This window comes from Rhinopithecus roxellana, chromosome 1 (genome assembly GCF_007565055.1).
Source record: "Rhinopithecus roxellana isolate Shanxi Qingling chromosome 1, ASM756505v1, whole genome shotgun sequence".
Classification (NCBI taxonomy): domain Eukaryota; kingdom Metazoa; phylum Chordata; class Mammalia; order Primates; family Cercopithecidae; genus Rhinopithecus; species Rhinopithecus roxellana.
This window is the reverse complement of record NC_044549.1, coordinates 107,742,740-107,760,461: the sequence shown is the minus strand read 5'-3', so window position 1 is coordinate 107,760,461 and position 17,722 is coordinate 107,742,740. Positions and strand designations below refer to the sequence as shown.

At 38.7% G+C, this 17,722-nt stretch overlaps 1 pseudogene; it reads right to left on the bottom strand.

Annotated features, from left to right (window-relative positions):
• Positions 1–1,539: 1,539 nt before the first annotated feature.
• Positions 1,540–13,051, bottom strand: LOC104657104 (annotated as a pseudogene).
• Between the last annotated feature and the right edge of the window lie 4,671 nt (positions 13,052–17,722).

Here is a 17,722-nt window from a genome sequence, read left to right as displayed (position 1 = left end):
TCCTGTAGATGATTTTCAGCTTCGGAAACAGATTGGTCACTGTGATACAGGGACACAGGACCCCTTTGGATTCCCAAAAGGTTTTCCTAGTTAAAGATAGAACAGGTGATAGAATCTGCCAAAATAACTACAGTGAGACAACAGGGAGGGGCTCATAAAAAACACTACCTTTAGATATTAATTATGAGGAATCTAGACAGGATTTTATTGTAGATTGTCTTTTCCAAAGAAAGCCACAACAAGAAATCTTTAAGAAGTTTTTATCTACAGATCTATGAGAAACAATAAGCTGTTGGTTTAAGCCACTGAAAATCTGAGTGGTTTATTACATAGCAATAGATAACTGGAACAGGTTAAGTCACCCCCCATTCTTATTTGTCTTTTTTTTTATATAAACTGTTTCTCAATGAATAGGAATCATTAACAGAATGCTAGTGAACAGTGTGTAAATATATTTGGTTTCCTAATGCTAATGTTTAAAACCATTGACCATCTTTCCCAACCCTATATATTTAGTTTACATGTTATATTTTAATCCTTGTCAGAACCCTTTCAGAAAGATACTGGCATTCTCACTTCACAGATGAAGTGCTCTAGACTGAAAGATAAGAAACACTCCTAGCAGATCATGGGCCAGATTCAGACCCACGGCTCACTAACTTTAAATCTGCAGTTCCTTCTACCTTCAAAATTGGCAAAAAGGCAAGATCTTCATTTATTCTAAGAGAAGCCCCGGCTATAGTTGAACATTAGGAATTAGAAGCAAAATTAGGACCTGTCAAGTCTATCTCTACTGATAAATGACAAAAATCATACAGTTGACCCTTGAACCACATGAGAGTTAGAGGTGCCAATCCCTGTGCAGTCAAAACTTCATGCATCACTTTTGACTTCCCCAAAACTTAACTACCAATGGCCTGCTGTTTATCAGAAGGCTTCCTGGTAAAATAAACACTCAATATTTTGTGTGTCATGTATTTTATGCTATATTCTTACACTAAGGTAAGCTAGAGAAAAGTTATGAAGAAAGTTAAGAAAGTTATAAGAAAGAGAAAATGTATTTACTATTCATTAAGTGGAAGTGGATCGTCATAAAGGTCTTCATCCTCCTCATCTCCATGCCTAGTAGGCTGAGGAGGAAGAGAAAAAGGAGGACTTGATCTTGCTGTCTTGGGGTGGCAGAGGCAGAAGAAAATCCACACGTAAGTGGGCTCACGAAGTTCAAACCCATGTTTGTTTGTTTGTTTCCAGTTCTTTTTTTTTTTTTTTTTTTTTTTGAGACGGAGTGCCGCCCAGGCTGGAGTGCAGTGGCCGGATCTCAGCTCACTGCAAGCTCCGCCTCCTGGGTTTACGCCATTCTCCTGCCTCAGCCTCCCGAGTAGCTGGGGCTACAGGCACCCGCCACCTCGCCCGGCTAGTTTTTTGTATTTTTTAGTAGAGACGGGGTTTCACTGTGTTAGCCAGGATGGTCTCGATCTCCTGACCTCGTGATCCGCCCGCCTCGGCCTCCCAAAGTGCTGGGATTACAGGCTTGAGCCACCTTGCCCGGCCTGTTTCCAGTTCTTATGGTTGTATTTAAACACAAACAAAATGTAGACATGAGCTGTCTGTTCATTTTCCCTGCTGCACAGCCTGGCACTGGGACTGGTGACTGAGGGCCAGCTGGGCTGCATTTTCCACCATAGCTTTGCTGTTTTTGAAGGAAACAGAGTGATCTCAGGACGGTAAGATTTATCGCATATCAGCAGCACTTCCAGTTCCTTGACACTGTGGATCAGGAAGCCACTGAGCAGCATGTGCTTTGTTGTCGTTATTGCTGTTACTCCCACACCCGATGTTGGGCATCAAGATCTGGCCCTTAAATCTTCTACGAACCCTGTTGTCAATACCACTGGGTTTCTGCTTAATTTTGACATATCAGTCAGACTGATGCCAGATGAATGTCTTGGTCCTGGTTTTCATGATCATGGGCTTCACAAGGAGTCTGAGTGTGGCCCGGATGCTAAGTGGGAGATGGCTGCCAACTGCATAGGCAGCGCCAAGGAAGAGAGCTCAAACCCACGTTGTTCAAAGATCAATTGCAATCATTTGACAGTGTTATTGTGAGGATTAAATAAGAACATGCATATAAAGCAGTAAGTGCAGTGCCTGTCTGTGGTAGATAGTCTCCAATATGGCCTCCAAATAATCCCTCCCACCAGGTACACACATGCTGCTCCTCACTCCAACTGGTAGAGTCTGTTGCCTCCCTCCTTGAATCTGGGCAGCCTGATAATTTCTTTTTCTTCTAGTTTCTAAAATTTACATGGGACATTTACAAAATATGAGGCAAGATGCAGGTGGCATGTTTAGTTATTGCTGTGGAAATTATTAATTCAGCAGTACTTACAACACACGTATTACGTATACTTCTAAATGACCTTCATGATTACAGAACTCAAAATGGTTTTTGCCCCTTTTAAAAATAAGACAAATAGGCTGGGTGCGGTGGCTCATGCCTATAATCTCAGCACTTTGGGAGGCTGAGGTGGGTGGATTACTTGAGGTCAGGAGTTCAAGACCAGCCTGGCCAACATGGTGAAACCCCGCCTCTACTAAAAACTACAAAATTAGACGGGTGTGGTGATAGGCACCTGTAATCCCAGTTACCTGGGAGGCTGAGGCAGGAGAATCGCTTGAACCCAGGAGGCGGAGGTTGCAGTGAGCTGAGATCGTGCTATTGCACTCCAGCATGGGTGACAGAGCAAAACTGTCTTAAAAAAAAAAAAGAGACAAATGTAGATATATGAATCTAGTGAAATTTATTCCCAGAGATAATGTTCAACAAGTATTGAGATCAACTGAAGAAATTTTAAGTGTGACCCAGTTTTGAGGGACAGAATTAGTGAAAATGATTCTGGAGCTTCTAAGCTTGGTCCTTAAGAAGGCTGTTTCTTCTCCTTTAAAATAAGCCCTGTTGGAATGCTTGTGACTGCTATGCTGTAAGCAAGCCCAAGTTAGCCACATGGAAGAGAACCGACCAAGGTAACCTGAGCACAGCCTCAGCTGATTCTAGTCCTCAGTCAATCTGCCAGCTGAATGCAGCCACGTGAGTAATTTCAGGCGAGACCAACAGAACTGCCCCTACAACATTTGGGATTGTGAGAAATAATTTGTTGTTGTTTTAAGTAACTATACTTTGGGATGGTTTTTTCTTCAGCAATAGATAACAAACATAGTTATATATTAATGCTCAGTAAGTAGAATGTTTTATTATTTCTGTTACTATCATTCAGAAGGCTATATAACAATAATGGGGGGTGGGCACAGTGGCTTACACCTGTAATCTCAGCACTTCGGGAGGCTGAGGCGGGTGGATCACTTGGTATCAGTAGTTCAAGACCAGCCTGGTCAACATGGTGAAACCCTATCTCTTCTAAAAATACAAAAATTAGCTGGGTATTGCAGTGCATGCCTGTAATACCAGCTACTCAGGAGGCTGAGGCAGGAGAATCACTTGAGCCCAGAAGGCAGAGGCTGCAGTCAGCCAAGATCACACGACTGCACTCCAGCCTGAGCAACAGAGTGAGACTCTCTCTCAGAAATACATAAATAATAAATAAATAAATAAATAGACAGATAGATAGATAAATAAATAAATAATGGTATTTATTCAGATGAAGAAAATTCTCATTACGCCTTCAGGAATTTTTAAGATGTAATATAAGAACTTTCCATTTTTAAGTTGTTAAAATAAGAACTTCAATTAATTCCAGTCTGGAAAATCCTTACTGCAATAATTGCTGAAACACCCAAAATGAAATCTGACCCACTCAATCACTTATATCTTATCAAACCTGTAATCATGCCCTCATCAAATGACTTTTAAATATGCCTTGTCATATCTTTGCTTTTTTTCTGACTTGCGACTTTGAGTACTTGCTGGCTAAATAGACATTGCAGCAATCGTTGATCAGATTTACAAGTTCAAATCTCCTTCCTGGGAGATAGAAGTGTCTTCTCTAGGCAAAAATATGGACATTCCAACTCTCTCACTTCCCTGTCACCCCATATGTCTAGAGTTTTAACTGTCTTCATCTATTTTAAACAGAAGAAAGATGTTAATGAGATATCTCCCCATTAAAAATGATTTGCTTTCTTCCTCTAAGCAGAACCTAGCCTCTTGGGAGAAATTTTAATTGGTTTTTTCAACAATGGCATTTTTTTGTTTCTCTAAGAAAAATACTGGAGAGAAAAGGAAGGATTCGTGTTTGCAAATAACAATTTTTAAAAACCCCACTTCCAGGGAAAATGGCAAATGGAGTGCAAAGAGCTAGATGCACCCCTTTCCAAGTCTTCACTTAACACCTAAGGGTTTGGGTTTTGTTTTGTATTCAAGCATAAGCCCATGGGCTGTGGAGAACATGGGAGAGAACAACAGTAACAAAAGTAGGAAAGCTCAGAAGCAAAACAGGTAGCAACTGACTCTGAAGAGAGAAAACTGAATCCTGAGTGTATTCTTTTGATAGGGCAGTTGCAACAAAGTACTACAAACTAGGCAGCTCCAGTAACAGAAATATATTGTCTCAAAATTCTGGAGGCTAGAAGTCCAAGATGAAAGCTTGGTCAGGGGTTGGTTTATTCTGAGGGCTGTGAGAAAATCTGTTCTAGTCCTCTCACCTAGCTTCCAGTGGTTTGCTGGCAATCCTTGGCATTCCTTGGCTTATGAAACATCACCTCAATCTTTGCCTTTGAGGTAGGAGGAGGTAGGAACAACTCAGGAGGAAAGATCTGACTCTGGAGGCAGGGCTCGGACACTAGACCAAATTGAAGACTAGCTTTGAAAACAGGTATGGAGTGGAAGCAGCTTTCTGTAAGACACACCCATCAGTGTGACATGTCAGTTTACCATTGCCATGGCAACACTTGGAAGTTACCGTCCCTTTCCATGAAAACGACCTGATGACCCAGAAGCTACCACCCTTTTTCTAGAAATTTCTGCATAATCTTCTTCTTATTTTGCATATAATTAAAAGTAGACATAAATATGCCTGAAGAACTACCTCTGAGCTGCTACTTGGGGCACACTGCCTATGGAGTAGCCCTGCTCTGCAGGGAGCAGTACCTCTGCTGATGCTCTCTACTGTGGCTTCAGCAAAAGTTGCTATCTACCACCACCACAGTTCACCCTTGAATTCTTTCCTGGGCAAAGCCTGCCCTGTATCCCCAAGGGGCTTAGCCTGCCCTGCATCATCATCTTCATATGGTGTTCTGCATGTATGTATGCCTCTGTGTCTACATTTCCCCTTTAAGGACACCAGTCTTATTGGATTAGGGCCCACTCTAATGACCTCATCTTAACTAATTACATCTGTAATAACCTTATTTCCAAAGAAGCCCACATTCTGTGGTACATAGGTTAGAACTTCAATTTATGAATTTTGAAGGGCACACAATTTAACCTATAACACTGAGCCTATCGTGGGAAAACTGAGAACCTATCTCCTTTAATCCTCATAACAACTCATTGCAATGGACATTATTCTTCTTTAGCAAACAAGAAAGCTGAGACCCAAGGAGGCTGAGTAATTTGTCCAAGCTGCCTTAGTTATAAATGCAAACACAGAATTCAAATTCAGGACAGTTTAAGCTCAAAGACCACGTTTTATTTCTGTTATATTATACTGCTTGCCTCAATGACTGGTTGCCTCAAGAACTGGGTAAACATCAGTAAGTCCTTTAAATTCAAATATGATAAACAATATTCACTCTGCAAGACTACTTAAGAGAAGTTTGAAAGGTTTAAATGAGATAACTTGTGAAAGTTTATTTGGGAGTCTGCACCGCTGTAGAGACACAAAATATTCTTCTATCCATGCAGAGAATCCTAACAGAAAAGACTATGCATACAGTTTTGGAAGACTTTAGAGAACTTTAAAACATATTTCAGTTACTTTAGTCTACCTTATGACTGTTGAACTAATGAATGGAAATTTGGTTGCTGCAGGTGGATGTGTCCCAGCCACATTTAGACCCAGAATGTCAGATACTTCTATATCTTCCTGAAATGAAGTTTTGTAACTTCATGTAGTGCTTAGCTGAGGACAAGGTTCATAGCTCCTGCCTAATGACGTTGTGTAATAAATGAACTAGTCGATTTATATATAAATATATCGATCCATCAACCAATTCTTAAATCAATTTTTAGATTTCAGGAAACTGTGAGACTCTCTAACCAATGTATGAGGAAATCCTCCTTTTGTACTTACTTCTCTGGTTTATTATTTAAAAATTCCAAAATATGTGGGACTATTTGGTGATCCCATATGGGCCTGTCTTCTACAGGAGACCTACCAATAGCAAAGAGACATCTGGTATTTTATTTCCATTGCAGATGGTTTGGAATTGGGCTTTTCCCCACTGTAGTAGGCATGACTACATTTCCACAGAGACTGAAGTTTTCTCTATCTTTGCCTTTGTCACATAAAGATGGTCACAGGGTGTTCTAGTGCAGTGCAAAGTACTGTCATGACTGCCAACAGGGAATGCAGCACGGAGATTTCCCTGTTGGCTTCAAGAGTCCTAGGAGTGGCCTTCATTGACCAGGTTTATTCTTAACAAGAGTTAGCTATAAAACTTCCCTTAACAGGCTTTATAAAGGGCAGTGTCTTGAGTCATTGAATTCCCTAGCATGCTTATTTCTAAGGGGATGTAAATTTGATGCTGTCTTCAGTATTGGTATCTATGACGTTAACTGCTACAGGCTATATGGTTTCTACATCAAGAAATTAAATGATTGCTAATGAGACATTTTAAATGCTATTTAGAATGAAAGATTGTTTCCTGATTTCTTCCTAGGGCAGGATGTGGTTTCTAGAAAATTTGATTTTTGTTAGCTTAAACATATCTTTATTTTTAATTGAAATGCTTCTTGAGATAATTGTAGATTCATATGCAGTTGTAATAAATAATGCAGAAATTGGGCCGGGTGCGGTGACTCACGCCTGTAATCCCAGCACTTTGGGAGGCCAAGGCGGGGCGATCATGAGGTCAGGATTTCGATACCAGCCTGACCAACATGGTGAAACCCCATCTCTACTAAAAATGCAAAAACTAGCCAGGCATGGTGGTGGGCACCTGTAATCCCAGCTACTCGGGAGGTTGAGGCAGGAGAATCACTTGAACCTGGAAGGCAGAGGTTGCAGTAAGCTGAGTGACAGCCTGGGTGACAGAGCGAGACTCCTTCTCAAAATAAATCAAATTAAAAAAAGGAAAAAAGAAATAATGTAGAAATTTTGCATACTTTTTACCTACTTTAAACGTATCTTTTTAAGTGTTTTGGGGTTGTTCTTTTCATCTTTAGGTGATGAAATTATTTTCTTCTGACTCAGTACTATTGATGTTCCATGTCTCCATGAATAATTCAGAAAACCTGGTCAAAATTTTACACTCTCTAGGCCTTACTTTTTTAAATATTTAAAAGGAAGAAGTTGCTCTAATTTATTCCTAAGGTTTCATCCAGTTCTGTTATTCTATCAGAATCTGCAATTAAGATATCTGACAAACCCATGGCCATCACTGTTTCTGTGTAGCCAATGAGATAAGGATGGTTTTTGCATTTTTAAATAGTTGAAAAAAATCAAAAGAATAGTAACTTTTTGTGATACATGAGAATTACACAAAATTCAAATTCAGTGTCCATAATAAAGTCTTACTGGAACACAGTCAGGCTCATTCATTACATAGTATAATAGCTGCTTTCACATTACAATAACTACAATAGAAACCATCTCTCTCACAAAGCCTGAAATATTTACTATCTGGCCCTTTTAAAATCATTCATACCCTTTAACCCTGGGATGCCACTTCTAGGAATTTTCCTAAAGGAAAAGCAGAAATGTTCAACAGTAGGAGATTCATTACATAAAATATGTTACCTTCATCAAATGGAGAAGTATGCAGAACATGTTATATAAGAGTGTTTAATTTCCTACCTCATAACACTTTGTAGTTATTCTACTGATAATTCTGTAGTATGTTTATATTCACTTTAAAATGAAGTCAGTTTCTGAGATACCATTTTGCATCTATCAGATTTACAAAATCTTAAAAATCTGAGTATTGGTAAAGAAACTCATGATGGGCCTGTAGTGTAAATTTCATATACTCATGATGGGCGTGTAGTGTAAATTAGATCAGCTGCATTGGAAACAATTTTCCGATTTCTAGTAAAATTAAAAACACACTTATTCCCCATCATGTCAATCAATTTCTATGTAAATGTTCCAGAAAAATTTTCTCACGTGCACATAAGGATAAAAAATTAGGGAAAGGTGTTTATAAACACAATTTTTAAAACTATGTAGGAACTAGAAACATTCTATATGTCTACCATTAGGAAGATGCATTAATAAAATTTATTTTATTCATGTGAACTATATACTATCAGGATTAGATATTATACAATATTATTGAATAAAAAAGTAAGGCTCAAAATTACATGTATAACATAATATTTATCTAAAAGTATAAAAAATCACAAAAAATATTATACATAGTCAGCCCTCAGTATCTGTGAGTTCCACATCCATGAATTCAACCAACAGGAATCAAAAATATTCAGGGAAAAACGTGGATAAACATGTACAGACTTTTTTCTTTTTTCATCATTATTCTCTAAATAATAAAGTAAAACAACTATTTACACAGCATTTACATTGTATTGGGTATTATAAGTAATCGAGAGATGACTAAAGTATATGGGAGGATATGTGTAGATTACATGTAGATTAATGCAAACGTTAATACTATGCCATTTTATATCAGGGATTTGAGCATCTGTGGGATTGGGGGTTCCTGAAATTAACCCTCCATGAATACTTTCTCTCTCTCTCTCTCTTTCTATATATACATATTTGTACACACACACACACACAAACTCTATTTCTCTATTTTATATATATATATAAAACAAATTCTCTCTATATATACATATACTCTATATATTATTCTCTCTATATATACATATATACAGACATATAGAGAGAGTTTGTTTTTACATATAAAAATAGAGAAACATATGAAAATATAGACTTAAAAGATGCACAACAGATTTGTGACAGCATTAACTCTGGAAAGGGAGGAAGGGAATTAGGACCGGGACAAGATAAAAAAAGAATGACAATTTTAACCATAAAGTTTTATTTCATTCCCAAAACAAACAAACAACTTAGACATGTGTTGTTTTGGCTAAATATTTGCTTGTATTATATATGGTTTGAATTTTCTTCTTTAATTTGGCTTTAAGGAAGTCAGTATGGCTAAAGTTCACAGAATGACAGTAGAAAGTCACAAAGAATCTCTAAAAGTAGATGATACTGAGTGATCTCACAATTTATCCTGACTAGTTTGAATTTCTGTTGGTAAGGATATTCTTCTGAGGCCTTATCTCTAGACCTTATCACCCTTGGAAGTCATAAACCTCCTTTGGTTTTTATGTTATAATTAGAACCAGAGCCACCAAAGCAGTAATACTTCAAAGTTCAATGACATGTACAATCATAATAATTACTACCCTTTAAAATAACTAGGAAAGAGGGCAGGATGTTTTATTTCAAAATACAAAGACTATATTTCACAAGCAAAACAAGAATCACAAACCTTCTGAAAAAAAGAAAGAAGGAAAGGAAGGAAGTGAGAGAAGGGGGGAAGGAGGGAGGGAGGGCTAATTGTTGGTTATTAAGGAGGTAATCACAGGATTCTATTCTCATAGTAATTATTAACTAATATCAGCTTTCAGAGCAGGCATCTGTAGGCCATCTACATTTGATCAAATTCTGTATGTGAAATTTTAAATTACTCTTTATCTATATATATGTATATGTGTGTGTATATATATGTGTGCATGTATATATATATATATAATCGTATATAGCTGAGAGATTAAAAGGAAAAGTGTTTGAGCCAGAATGCCTGGGTTTGAATCCAAATTATGCCATTTACAATTTATGAGACTTTATGGAAGTAATTTATTCTTTGTTAGTAATTTGGTTATTTTGGTTATGTAGCCTTTACAGTTTCCTTATCTGTAAAATGAGAAATACAATTGTACCTATTTCACAGCACAATTATATTGAGTAAATGGGTTAATATACACAAAAAGTAAAACATTAACAAAAATACTCAGTAAGTGTTGGCATTTTATATATTCCCTGAATACATTAATTAAATAAATAGCTAAATGACACTGTCATATTCCCAAAACGTCATGCACTTAGTAGGCACCCAGTAGTGCTAACAATAATAAACATGAAACAATCCAAATTTGGACATGAAATCCTTTAAGTCACTACAAAATCATTATTCAAGCCAGTAGCTTGCTTTGTATCTACTCTTGAATGTTAAGATCCCATCATTCTTGGCATTTCATGTCACAGTGTAGTTTAGCCATCACAGTCTGCCTCCCTAATACCTTAAAGATGGCTTCTGAGCCGTGGCTTTCAGAAGACACAGTTCTGCAAAGATAAAGTGGCCACCTCCCAATATAGACAATGCAATGGTAGAGCCTTCATAAAATTCAACTTCCATTTAGTCTTCTCATCTCTGAACCAAACCATCCCAATTCCTTTTATCTTTTCTTACACATATTGTCTACTCATTTATTTTCCTTTTGTTCTTCCCTAGTCTCAGATATGTGTACTATAGAGTTCCACATTGGTCAGGAATGCCAGCCACTTTCCAGCCTGTGTCATACATAGTCCCATCATTACAGAGCAAATCATGGTACTTTCCAAAATAAGAATCTCCAGCAGTCACAAACGTTCAGCCTCTGGTGCACCAGATTTTCAGCTCTAGAAATTACGACTTAATGTTACTTTGTGCATAGGTATGTGATTAGCTCACAGTAGCCTTATATGCTACATATAATTGAAATCAACAATGCAGAATAAATCTTCTGAAGATAGTGAAGATACATGGTAGTAATTCTGTAACCCTGTTCTGATGAGTGTAACCATGGTTTCCCTGCATTTTTAACTTTCCATAGATATTTCTTTGGAAGCAACACAGAATAAATGTAACAAACGAATTTAATAAAGAAGATTCTACAACTGAAAAACAAAAAGTTTTTTAGAAGTACTTGATCCTTCTAGTATTTTAATATGTGTATTTTGATTCCATTTTAATATTTTAATATGTGTATTTTGATTCTATTAAGAAGCACATTCAAACTTTTCAGCCAGGAATAAGAGAATCAAAGATAATTTGAAGTTTTCTTAAAAGCAGTACCACCCCCAGAAAAATAAAGACTTTAGTTTTTATAACTGTATTCAAGCAGTTAATAATAATTTTTAATTATTTTAAAATTAAACAATTTAATAATAAGCTAAAGTGTGCATATGTGACTCTTCAGGATCTGAAAGCTGCCAGTTTGCCTTCCAATGTATCAGACACTTTTCTCTAATTAATCGTTTAACTAGAAAGATTCTTCCATTCAAACCATATTATTTCATGTGGTACATTCTACCAGCCAACCCCCATGACATTTTTACATCAAACCCTCAGTAATAAGTGAAGGCTACAAATATAAATAAGCAATTAAAGAGAAGGAAATAATTAGCTTTTATTAGAGAACACTGAGCTGATTAATCATCTTGAGGTGTGGCTTGCTCTAGTTATTTTTAGCAGCAGTAAAACATACATCTTTTCTTGCGTTGCCACTGCCTTGTATTCGTAGGCCTGACTGCTACCTAAAATATTTTCCATACGGAGATTTGCATAGGAAAAGAATAACAATGCATGGGAAGTTCTTAGGACATATGGGAAAATGGGTCTGTTCATTTGTTTGTTTATGTGTATTTTTTTCTTTCCAAATGGCTGTGTGATAGGCATATGAAATGTAGATTTTTATGAAGTCAGCTTCCCCAACTGTCTTTACTGGTTCTGGGTCCAAACCTTACTATGCAAATAAAAAGCACGAACTGGCATTTTAGTCTCTCTTGCCTGAGTGGTGCTTAGAAAAATATCCTTACTGTGCTCCAAACTCTGTGAAGGCAGTGATCTCAAACTTCCAGTTAAGGTCACTATCTCCAACTCCAAAATATAAACACAAGTAGAAAACATTGCCTATATTAACTCCTTTTTTGAGTTCATAGCATTGGTTTCCCATGAATTGATTACCTATCTTTTTTCAAAAAAGAACTTTGCTTACAAATACACCTGTCATATGTTCTTATCTAAGTTGAAAAAAAAAGCATGATATAATAATTAGGAATTGAACAAAGGTTACAGGAAACATGGTATGATATGGAGCACTTAATTACCATGTCAGCCCCCAGATATGACTGAGTGGCGGTGACTAACAGGTGGTGTCGTGTCCCTCCTCCAGGCATAGTAGATCCCCCTGTTACTCATTATAAGGGGGTACACCTAGCATGGCAGCCCTCCTGTTTAACCCTGATGTGGCAAGGGCCCTGTTTCTCCAGTTCTTAGCTTCTAAGGAGGGACACTGCCTATAGGTTCAAAGAGTGTAGGGACTCTCAATGGGACCTAGACACTGAGGTAGAGAAGAGTAATGGGATAGCTGATGCTCTAGAGTCGGGAAGTCACTCAAACCACAATCCCAAGTCAATGTCATTCAAGCCAGAACTTTGGTTTCAGGAAGCCTCAGAAAAGATGGAGTTTCTGTAGCAGGTAGGGAAGGCACTTAGGGGAGAGAGACAGAAAGCTCTACATCAGCCATAGGAGAAACAGAAATAATTTCCTATGGAAAGCCCAAAGGATCCACCCAGAATCCCACTGGACTCTAGTGGACCTGGAGGAGTTTTGGCCAGATGCTCCTAGAGGCTGGCTATGGGGCTACCAATGTGGGTCCCAGAGTGTTTCTGTGAACAACGCAGAGTAAGGTAAATATGAATATGGTTCCTACTTTAAGAAGCCCTACACACACACACACACACACACACACACACACACCATTATCATCATCATCATCATCATCATCATCATCATCATCATCATCATCATCAATTTTATGAAGGGGCTCTAGTTGAAGCTGAGATATGGAAGCCAGCATCGTTAAGAAAGGGTAGCAAAGAGAGCAACCACTAACAGCTCATATGGCTTCTCCTGCGACTTCATGATAGTTCTAATATACTTTCCCTTTAACACTTCACAGTTCCTGAAATGATCATTTTCCTAAAAGAGAAACAAATCAAGAAAGAAAAAATGTAGTCTATTGTATAAGGATGCCATTTTGGTTCCAGCAATTCTTTGGATAGAGATATTTCTGTTTAAAAGTTACAATTTTTCTACTCTGTTCCTTCTGTAAGAAGGGAAACTTTTAAACTTGAGACCCATAGTCAAACGAAGTATTTTCGAGGTTACCTTATTACAGCTATGGGGCAAACAAAATGTCAGACTTTTCTACAGGAGCAAAGTTTTGTTTAAACACGAACATGATTGAATAAATCAAAATTAAAATGTTCAGTCTTCGAGAAGAGTTAGAAAAACTACCTCCACTTCACTCTCTTCAGATGCCCGCACTGAAATAAAACTGCTGTTGAAATCTGAACCCTGTGTCTAACTGTCCAGTTGTAAACTGCAAGATCTGATGTATAAAATACAAAGTCTGCTGAAGACCCACAAAGTCATTATCTTTGGACCTGAAATTATATTTTCAATCAAGGAAAACAAGACTTTTCTTCCATTCCATTTTTTCTAGTAATTTTAAAAAATACATAGTTTCTATAATTTTATTTTAAATTAAGCAAGTATTTGTATGATGGTTTATAATATACAAAACACATGGGCTGGGTGTGGTGGCTTACGCCTGTAATCCCAGCACTTTGGGAGGCCAAGGCGGGCAGATCACCTGAGGTCAGGAGATCGAGACCAGCCTGACCAATATGGAGAAATCCTGTCTCTACTAAAAATACAAAATTAGCCTGGCATGGTGGTGCACGCCTGTAATCCCAGCTACTTGGGAGGCTGAGGCAGGAGAATCACTTGAACCCGGGAGGCAGAGGATGCAGTGAGCTGAGATCGTACCATTGCACTCCAGCCTGGGCAAGAAGAATGAAACTCCATCTCAAAACACACACACACACACACACACAGACATGTTACATATTTGAGACAGAGTCTCACTCTGTCACCCAAGCTGGAGTCCAGTGACACAATCTCAGTTCACTGCAACCTTGCCTCCCAGGTTCAAACAATTCTCCCACCTCAGGTTGCCTAGCAGTGGGATTACAGGTGTGAGCCACTGTGCCCAGCTGGCCTTGAACTCCTAGCCTCAAGTGATTTGCCTGCCTCAGCTTCCCAAAGTGCTGGGATTACAGGCATGAGCCACCGTGCCTGGCCATATTGCCTTATTTAACCTTCACAACAACCATTTGAAGTAGATTCGTTCTCTTTGACAGATGAAAAATGTTAGCCCTCTTTGACAGATGAAAAAACTGAGACTCAATGAGCCTAATTTCCTTATCCAAGGATTCTAAGCTGCTAAGTGTCATGAGCGGGACTTAAGCCAGGTTTTAGATTCTAAACCCAGAGTTCTTTCTGTTAGGTTGGAGCAAAGGTAATTGCGTTTTTTTTTTTTTTTTTTCCAAAGTAATGGCAAAAAAACACAATTACTTTTGCGCCAGCCTAATGCTACATGTGGTTCTTCTCACCTCCAGTCATTTTCCTGCATGTTTCATTTTCAGACATTTTCCTGAAATCAGGGCCCACTGTAAGTTGAAAACATACAGAGGTTGCAACACTCTTTGTCAAAAATTTTCATTTAATTCAGTTCCACACATATTTATTAAACTCAGTGATCATGACATAGAGGCTTGCTCTTTATTGGGAAGGCAGGATATCACAGTAGGCTAACGACTCTGGAAACAGACTACCTAGGCTTGAATCCCAGCCCACCACTTTCTAAAAGCATGATCTTGGGTAGCTTACTGTGCCTACATTTCCCCATCTGTATATAGGGTATAATAATATTACCTGCTCCATAAAGTTGTTATGAGAACTAAATGATGTAATTCATACCAAACACTTAGAACAATGACTGAGACTTAGTAAGAACAAAATAAATCCTGGTTAATGTAATTTAGAGGAACAGAGATTTGTAGTGACCATAGCTACATGAATACCTATTTGAATGCATAAATAACTCTGCTACCTGCAGGAGGCTGATAATTGTCGTAGAATAGGTATTAACCAGGTGTTATTATGGTTCTGTCTAGGAAAGCAGGAGCCCAGGAAGAGGCTGTTTGAGAAGGCCTGTGGGTGGAAGACAGTTTTACAGGGTTTAGAACAAGCAGAAACATTTGGGGAGCAAAAATTATGGTGATCAAAATTAGTACTTGATTTAATGGCTGTTTAAAGCAATGCAACCCATGGGTACCAAGCTTCAGGAGTAGGACATAGAAAATGGAAGGGTTTCCAGACCTACCCATCTCCTCATCCCAAGGAAGCAACTGACTCGAAGAGCAGAACTTCCCAATCAGCTACTGTACAATGATGCCCTCAAGTCTTCAAGAAGACAAATGTAATATTCCTGCCAGAGAGACTAAAGCCTCCAGGTCACAGTGTGACTTCCCTTTCAGTTCTGACTTCTCCTATGACTTACCTAACTCACATAGCTCCTTGAGGACCCCTCCCTGCTTCTTCCTTCCCCCTTTCTCCTTCCTCTTCTTCCTTCCCTTCTCATAGTATTCTACCTAATGATGTTTTATGAAGAATGACTAAGATGCATAAAATCATTTTGCAAAAATGCAAAATGCCCTGTGGTTTAACAACGACTAAACACAGAATAAAAACAAAGCTGAAAATGCATAGCTATCTTTTAATCTTCACAAGAAGTAGCTTGCTCAATGATTTCAAACACGTTAATCATGCCTCAGATCCCTGGGCTTGACACTGTTTTATAGAGAAGTTTTATGCTGGTTTTTGGTTTTGTTTTTGAGGCAGAGTCTCCCTCTGTTGCCCAGGCTGGAGCACAGTGGTGCTATCTCAGCTCACTGCAACTTTCACCTCCTGGGTTCAAGCAATTCTCTTGCCTCAGCCTCCTGAGTAGCTGAAATTACAGGTGTGTGCCACCATGCCTGTATTTTTAGTAGAGAAGAGGTTTCACCATGTTGGCCAGGCTGCTTTTGAACTACTGACCTCAAGTGATCCTCCCACCTCAGCTTCCCAAAGTGCTGGGATTACAGGTGTGAGCCACCATGCCTGGCCTATGCTGTTTTATAGAAAAGTAAACTGTGATATAGAAGCAATTTTTCTAATAAGAAGTCTGTGATTTAGCAGTAGAGCTGGTGAAAGAGCTGTAAGACCTGGATTCTGACTGCACTAGCAACCCGAAGGTAGCTTCCACTTGCTTTAGACTGAGACCTTCTTCTGCTACATACTCTAGCGATTCAGGAGGATGCCCTCAGGGATATAAAACTAAGTTACGGTAAAAAGCCCTGTAACCACGTGTTAATTCTCAGCCCGGTAAATTCTCATCATGGCCCTTTAATAGACAAGTCTTTCAGCCTTTGTGGTAGTGACTCTGTCCTTTTGATGATAGTTTTAAGCCTCTTTCCAGATGGCCAACTGGAAGGTTATTTAATTCAGTAAACAAACATTGTGTTCCTCCTTTCAAGACTCTTTCTAAGGAGATTTTCCAGCTCCACAGGATGGGACAGAGTCTTGATGTGTTTTTCTTTCCTGAACCTAATTGTGGAAAGAAAAGCAAAAATAAAACTAAAGCTGGAAGCAAGAGACTAAGTCCTTAAAAAGAAATAAAAAAAAGAAGGAAAAAAAAAAAAAACCATAAAACTTTCTGAAGGGGAAAGAAGATAATCTTAAGAATGTCTTAAGCATAATGAATACATATTTCCTCTGCAAGCCCTAAACCAGGATGACATATATAATTCTATATTAAAGAATGCTGAAGTTTCAGAAGTTGAAGCCACTGTGTTGCAAAGTGACATCTTAGCATCTCAAGTTAGGGAGAAGATTGATCCAAACCAGAGCTTTTCACCTGGGGTGTCTTCACCTCACTCCCCCAGAGAAGCCTCTGGGCCCAGGGTGGAGACTGCTGTATCCAGGAGGTTTAGGAGTGGTGTTCAGGGAATGCAGTCTCCTGCCAACTTGGAGGTCTGAAAGAATGTGGCAGGTCAGTTCTCGCTGGCTTCCTCCCCTCTCCATATGGCATGACTGTTTCTTTTGATCTCCTCCAAGATCTGAGAATGCTCAAGGCTTTCAAACAGTTGCTGGAGGCTGCTGCAGCTCTAACCTGGCTGATATGGCAGGGGACGTTTCTGTGGATAACAAGGAGGAGACAGAACCAAGCTCTTATCCCAGGGAACATGAATGAATTCTAATATATCCATTGTCATACCCTCTCCTCCTTCAAGTACACCTCTCCTCACACTCACACAAAGAAAAGTAAACATCAGAGAGTCAGGTCAGGCTCCAAGGAATCTGCATCTGCTTAATAGAAATTTTTCAGTAACTTCCATAGGATACTTCTGTGGAATCTCCTCCAAGTGAGGGACACATTCAGGCAAGGTAACTGGCATTGAAATCAAACAGATCTACCAACTGAGCTCTGCCATTCAGCAACTTTGTGGCCTCGGTTTTTCCATCTCTAAAATAGAGATGATTACATCATCTCCTTTGTGTGGTTGTTTTGAGAATGAAATGAGATGAATGAAATGTACTTGACCATGTGCATGTCAAGTACATGGTACTATTCCTGGCTCAT